This window comes from Rhinolophus sinicus, linkage group LG06 (genome assembly GCF_036562045.2).
Source record: "Rhinolophus sinicus isolate RSC01 linkage group LG06, ASM3656204v1, whole genome shotgun sequence".
NCBI classification, from domain to species: Eukaryota; Metazoa; Chordata; class Mammalia; order Chiroptera; family Rhinolophidae; genus Rhinolophus; species Rhinolophus sinicus.
In genome coordinates this window covers 42909532-42917412 of record NC_133756.1, presented here as the reverse complement: position 1 = coordinate 42917412, position 7881 = coordinate 42909532, and positions in this window count along the sequence as shown.

The following is a 7881-nucleotide window of genomic DNA, read 5'->3' as shown; positions in this document are numbered from 1 at the left end:
GTTTTTTTATAAAGAAAATTAAATCAATTCCTGTATGTGAATGTACAAAAAAGTGATGTCTATTCTAACTCCAGAACATGTCTCAGACTCATCCACTTCCCTTGATTTCTTCTATCAATTTATTCTAAACCAACATACATCCTCATGTAAATTGTGATAAGTCTCCTAATTGGTTCCTTTGCTTTTCTGCTTCCCCCCAATCCATTTTCCTTAACACAGCCAGAATCAACTTTGTTTGTAAAATGTATACTAAATCATGTCAATCTCTCACTAAAAACCCTTCTCTAACTTCACATTGTTGGGTGTCACAAACTTGTGTCCTACAGGCTGAATACCGCATGCAGATCTGTTTTGCAGAGCCAACACAATTCCTTTTCTTTTATGCGTTTAATTTTAAATTTGAATGCTTTAGCATCGTTGAGTATCCATGCTCCAGTTCCTCATTGTCTTTACAAATCCCCTATTCCTGGTTCTGGATAAATTTAAATTACCTGCCTGGCCCAGAAAGGAATTTAAGTTTTCAGTCTATTAAAAACCAACAGCAACAGCAAATTAAAATGTTTTAAGCAGCTTTTGGGTATTTACTCATCTAAAAAAATACCAGAAGTTATTATATGTTTATTATTTTCCAGGCACTTTAAATATATTTCATTTATTCATTTCAATAAACTTAGAGAAAGATATTAATATTAGCTCTAGTTTTCAGATAAATAAACAGAATTTTGCAGTTAAATAACTTGTCAAAAGTCATTCTGCTATTGAATGGCAGAGCCAATACTTGAACTATAATGCAAATAAGATGGATGATGGTTTCTCAGGTACACACATTTGTTAAACCTCATCAAATTATACACTTTCAGCATGTGCAATTTACTATCTCAATTATACCTTATTATAGTTGTTAAAAAAAAAAAAAGTTTTCCAAAGAATATATTGTTACCAAACTCAGGTTCAGCACCGCTTGCCGAAGAGTCCAAAATACGAAAGGAAGAAGGGTTGGTGAGGAGAAAAAGTGTCCTTTATTCTAGCTGCTGGCAGCTAGGGAAGATGGCAGACTCATGTCTAAAAAAACCACCTTCCAACATTATTGATTACAGTCCCCAAAATGACTTTTGTATCCCCATGGCAATCTTGTGGTTATCAACTGTGCTTTCTAATCCCCTCACTTTCCCCTGAGGGGGGTTGTCAAAAGACGGATGATATAAAAGACAGATGATGGTTTCTCAGGTACATACATTTGTTAAAACTGATCTAATTATACACTTTCAACATGTGCAAGGGGGGTTGTGTGAGGGATATAAATGATAAATGTCTAACTATTACACTGTTTTGTGCACCTGAAACTAATTTTAAAAATGTTAAAAAACAAACAAACAAGCAAACAAACAAACGAAAAAAAACCTTCCCTGAGTCAAAATGATTAAGAGGTTTTATAGGCAGGTAAATGGGAAAGAACAAAGGAAAGCAGGGCCTCAAGTTTGGTAGTTGAGAAGTCGCTCTTGGCATCTTCTGAGGCCTCAAGTCTGTCTCAATGTTATGTTAAATCTTACCATCTACAGCCAGAAAGTTATCAGGGAGAACTGCTAGGGAGTTGAGATCATAAGTCCCGAAACCTGGGCACCTGAAGATTAAAGAAGCTACTTTTTTTTTCAGGTTAGGATGTTAACTGTAAGTGGAAAAGGCCTGTGTAAATGAAGAAAAGGTATAGTGGAGAGATAAGACAGAGAGAGAGAGGAGAAAGCCAGAGTAGCGCGGCTTTTCCGGGGGGGGGGGGGGGGGGGGCAAAGCCCCTTCCCAGATCTTTCTAAGGCAGCTCTTTTTAGGGGTCCCCGCTCGGTTCCACCTGGCTTGAGTTGTTTCCCACGTGGAAATCTTATTCGTCTTTGGCTGCAAACCATCTTTTGGGGACCAGACAGAGAGACATGAGGTGTAAAACATTGAGATAAGCAAAGTCCCAAAGAGGCACAGTCTCACAGACTTTTCTCTCCTCAAGGAAAGTCATGGCGGGGTGCGGGCAATCAGCTAGGCTGTTGTGTGACAACAGTTAATTAGTAAGGTATGGGTAGCCTTGAGAAAGGGAACAAACGGAGTTAATTACTGAGGGGAGAGAGAAAGACAAAACAGCTGAATATCAGGATAAATCAAACTGTAAACTGGCTAAGTTTAACTACATTGATCTACCAAGTTTCACCTTTACAATATTACCCTGCTTTTCCCTGTATTGTAAGGAAGTTTGTCATGCCATTAAACTGCCAGGCCACAGTTTAAGGTCAATGACATACATAAACATATTTAAATAATGTGTTTCATGAATATGAAAATAAAAGAAAATAACATTTACAAGATCATTGACCTTCTGCTTGAATAGAAGCTCCTTCCCAAAAGTTATTAATTATCTGTTAACTCCAGTGCCTCTAGCAATGCAAGTTAAGCATCCTGTTTGTGTTGTGAACAATGATTCTTCCATTCATTCTTCTTTGCAGTAAATATTGAATACCTACTATGTGCTTTCACTATTCTGGAGGCTAGCCACATAGCAATAAACAAGATAGATGAAGTTACTGCCCTCGTGAACCCATATTTCTCTCTGGAAGGCAGGCAATTTACATAAACATCATCATCATGCAGGGACTCTGGTCCTGCTCCCTGCACAATAACGCAGAATATGGTCAGGCCGAAAAGGAACACCAACGGAGCCATAGACAGGGTAGTCATACCACTATAGTCTCGCTGGCGGCTGAGTTGGAGATATAGGAAGCAGGCTCCACACGATGCGCAATCCGCGGTCTGCTTCGCTGCCACACAACCAAGCCCCTAGCATAGCCACGGAAGTTATATTAGTGGCTAATGGCTAACTGGTTACAGCTAATGGCCAACTAACAGCTGAAGGCCATCTACTACCTGAGCCAGCACCTTTCCACGGGAGATTGTGAGCCTGGAAACTGCTCTCCTGGCTCTGTCCCCATAGTCATCTAGAGAAAAGTGCTATGAGGAAAATAAATGAGAATAAGAGGGAAAGGAGTGATAAGGGAAGGTTTCTGCCACTTTCGATCACACAACCAGGGAAGGTCTGTCTAATGAAATGACATTGGAAAAGAGACCTGAATGGAGTGAGGGAGAAGTCCATAGAAATACCTAGGGGAAGATCATTGTAGGCAGAGAGAAGGGCACGTACAAATAACCTTGGATGGCAGTTTGTTGCAGTAAGGATGTAAATATGGCCGGAGTAGAATAGGTTTGGAGGAGAGTGAGATCAGTGATTACTTTGGTAAGGGAAAGAGTATAGGACAGCTAGAAGGCTATTGCAAACCAGGTGAAAGATGAAAGTCAGATAGAATAAAGTGATATGGTGGAAGCAGTGAAAAGTGCTCAGATTCAGGATGTCTTTAAGGATAAAAGAAAATCAAGAGAACTTATTGCTGGACTAGATATGGAGGTTGGAGAGTCAGGGATAAAGGAAAACAATTTCGTATGACCCCAACGATTTGGACTTGAGCACTGGGTAAATGGTGGAGCAATTTATTGAGATGAGTATACTGGGAGAAGATTTCTACTGGAATCTATAAGGGAATGCGCAATATAAGTAGTTGGATATGTGAGTTCAGAAACCAGGGAAAGGGTCAGGGTTGGAGATTAAATTTGAGAGTCATCAAATATAAATGTATTTAAAGCTAAGAGTGAATTTCAGCTGATGAAAGCAGTCCTATGGACCAAGCCCTGGCCTTCCCCCCAACATTTAGAGATCATAATTATTAAATGGTCTATCTGAGAAGACTAAGAAAGTGTGACCAGAAAAGTAGAGAAAAGTCGGAAGAGTAAGACACCCCAGGAGACAAGTGACAAAAGAGGAAATGATCAGCTGCATCAAACGATGAAGCTCTTTCCTTTAAAGCCTCCACCACTTATGTACTACAAAGACTCTGTCTTTCTAAGGAGCTGAGAAGTTGAAGGATGGTCTTATCTCACTATGGGGAGAGGGCATTTCAGTAGGGTAAATTGTCTCCCTGTAAATTGTTTCCCTGGAAATGCTGGGAAGTGCTAGATGTGAGACTATAACTCTGTTGGGGAAAAAAAAGAAAAAAGGAATACTGCTGAGACTGTCTCCACAAAGCTGAGTTACACGCTGTGGTCTGTTGCTAGCAAGCAATTTGAGGGTCACATCCTGCACTGGCCACAATGCATCTTCAAGGGTGAACAGTTCCATTTCCCTATTTGCATGCTCAGTGGAGAGGGTCTGTTGCCAAATGCCCTTTTGTTTTCTCATCAGGGCCCACTGCTTTATAGGTTGCTGTCAGTAAGAAAGACCTTAAAGGTGAATCCAGCAGAAAAATCACCGAAGAGCTGTAATAGAGGAGGAGGAGTCTCAAAGAACGTTGGTAAAACATAATGCTTTCAGAGATCAGCAAGTGTCAAGCACAGGCTCACCACAGTCTGAATCTCTTCTAAGGTCAGGTCCTACTGCTTTCTGACAGGCTCAGAAGTGCAGGACATCCTTTCTTTCTGACGGACTGCCTCAAGAACTTAGACTAGAGCAGAAGGGTCTAACATGGCCTGGCAAACAGCTGTCAGTTCAATAAGAAGGCTGGGAATCTTGGGGTAATTAATAGTTGATAACTTTCCTGTATCATTAATTGAACCAAAATAAACAAGGTTTAGCTCCTTAATAATAAAGAAACAAGACATGGAGCTGGGAGGAGAGATCATTTAGTAGTCTTTGTTTACCTCATATTTCCTTCAAGAGATATTGTAGAGTAGGCATTTATTGAGACACAGTTTCAAACTTGCCCCACTGCCCCCCGACACACATAATAATCCAATAATTTAGGTAGCCCATACTTCTACTGGTCCTTTCAGTATCAAGGACCCATTCTATATGTTGGGAGTAGTCCGAGTATCTCAGGTCTGTATAAAGATGTTATGCTCCAACTCTTGAGACAGACTGAGCTAAAATCAGAAGACAGGTGAAGTCTTCTGTTGGATAATCTGTAGATGACAGTCAGTTCATTAGTAATGAAAGGCCCACAGGCCACATTGATAACACTGACAGATAGCATTTCTTCTCTACCACATGAGGTGTTGGGCTTCCTCAAATGGGAATGAAGAATTTGGACACGTTGCTTGACTTCCAGACAGTGTCCTAGCTCTGACCCCTTACATTATATTCAGAATATCCCCTATGCTGACCACCCTTTCTCATGGTCCTCCCAGTTCTGTTCATCTCTCATAATTCTCTCATAATTGGACCAGTTATGTCCAATTACTCTTCCCTCTTCTTTGCCAGGATAGGTGACTGTCTTGTAGTTTCTATAGAAATAAGAATGGTAGACAACTTTTCTTCTATTAGCTTTTTGATCCATAGTAATTCCATAAATTCTATGTTCAGATTCTTTCATGGACTGGACTCCCAATGATCTACTATGAAAGTTAAAACATCTGAGCATTATTACAGTATTATTTTTTCATTCTCTAGTTTAAACAATCTTAATTCTCAGGAAGACAATGTGAGTGACTCTGGAAAATGGGGAAAGAACTTTAAACAAAGAAGTACAGAAAAAAATATAAAACTTGCTATTTTAAGAAATTATCTAGCTACACTCAGTGTCCATTTAAAATATATGAAGTCATACCATGCAGACGAATTACTTTTTTTTTTTTCTCTGAATTCCTCAGTCACTAAGATTTGACAATCTCCTGTCTATATCAAAAACTGAGAACAGAACTACTGATGATCTATCTACCAGGCAGGACAGGGTCGCATACTCTCAGAATAGCCTATATGCGTGTATATTGGTATGCTTATTTAAATTGTAGTAACTCATTCACATTTGAATGACTAGCAAAACACAACACCAAATGAAAGACAAATGGGTTCAAAGGCATAAATATATGTTAGATATTTCCATGCATCTTTTATTAATGTCAGATAGGCATTATCATTAAATGTGCAAAAGAAATTTAAATATAAAAAACCAAAAAGTATAATTATTTACACACCTTTGCTTAGCATAGCTTGTTAGCCTTCTTCCCCACCACCACCCCCATTCCTACAATCTCTGCTTGAATTTTTGCTTACACTGTTTCTCCTGTCCTGGAGACTGGGACATCCTGAATCTATTTGTGAGAGCTGTGTTGGGGCATTTTAATCAGCTTTGCTGTCAAGTGGCTACTTTAGCATCAGATTGAGTTTTGCCCCTACAAGATGATTATTCATCAGCTGGCCTCTAAAGCATCTGGGACTTACTTGAATATCTCAATCAATTCTGTCATATTAGTTATGGACCTGTCTTTTTATAAAGAAGCATCATGATAAATTTTAATTCGGTTTTTAAAGAAGACACTGGCTTACACATCACCCATCATAACTATCCATCTTGGTATTTCATTAAGATGGATGCTGAGAGAACTTGTATAATGCTACATACAAACTTGTCACTTTTGTTTTGTACTTTCTTTTCCTGCTTTATTAAGACATAATTGATATATAACATTAGGTAATTTAAAATGTTCAATGTGATTTGATACACATATATATATGAAATGATTATCATGAAAAGGTAACACATCCATCACCTCAAATTAATTACCTTTTTTATATATATGGTGAGAACATTTAAGATACACTTTCCTAGCAATTTTCAAGTATATAATACAGTACTGTTAACTATACTTACCATGTTGTCCATTAGATCCCAGAACTTATTCACCTTATAACTGGGATATGCTTTGCCCATTTCCCTCACCCCTCAGCTGCCAGAAACCACCATTCTACTCTCTGGTTCTATGAGTTTGGCTTTTTAAAATTACTTATATATTTTTTAGTTAGTGTTTTACTTCAAAGAAATACCCAAAAATGAAACTGTTGGATCATATGGTAGCTCTATTTTTTAATTTATCGAGGAATCTCCATATTGTTTTCCATAGTGGCTGCATTGATTTACATTCCCACCAAAAATGGAAAGGGTTCCTTCCTTTTCTCCACATCCTTGCCAACACTTCTTATTTTTTGTCTCTTTGATAATAGCCATTCTGACAAGTGTGAGGCGATAGTTCATTGTGGTTTTGATTTGCATTTCTCTAGTGATTAATGATGTAAAGCATCTTTTCATAAATCTGTTGGCTATCTGTATGTCTTCTTTAGAAAAAAATGTCTGTTCAGATCTCCTACTCCTTTTTAATCAATGTTTTGTTTTTTGGCTATTGAGTTGTATGAGTTCTTTATGTATTTTGTATTTTATCCCCTTATCAGATACATGATTTGTAAGTACTTTCTCCCATTCAGCAAGTTGCGTTTTCATTTTGTTGGTTTCCTTTGTTGTGAAGTTTTTAGTATGATATAGTACCACTTGTTTATTTTCTCCCTTTCTGAGACCCCCTTCATCAATCTTTTCTAACCTAAATTCAAAATATACATTTAACTCCGTGAGATGTTTAAGTGTTCTCAATGTAGTATAGAGCCAGAGGATTAGAAATTGTGATATCATATGTAACACTGTCCTTTTTAGTACAAAAAGGGAAACTTTTGGTAGCCTCAATATTTATGCTCTCAAACAATGTTGGTTCACCTGTACAGTCCCTCATTTTTTCTCTCTTGATCTCTCCATAACGTTTCTTTCTTTCAGGGTCTCTATCTACTTCATACAGGTACTCCATGCTACCTCTTCAAACAGAGTAAAGTTCCACCTTGAATCAGATTTTCTACCTAGCAAAATCTTCATCTGCCCAGATTTTTGGTGACTCCACCCTGGAGTTGTGGCCCCGTACCCGGTGTGAACAATGAGTTATGGGCCCGTACCTGGTGTAGACAATGGTGGGTCTTCAATCACCTTCAGTCTCTCTCAAACAACGATGATCATGGCTTGTTTTTCCCTGAATTACATGGAG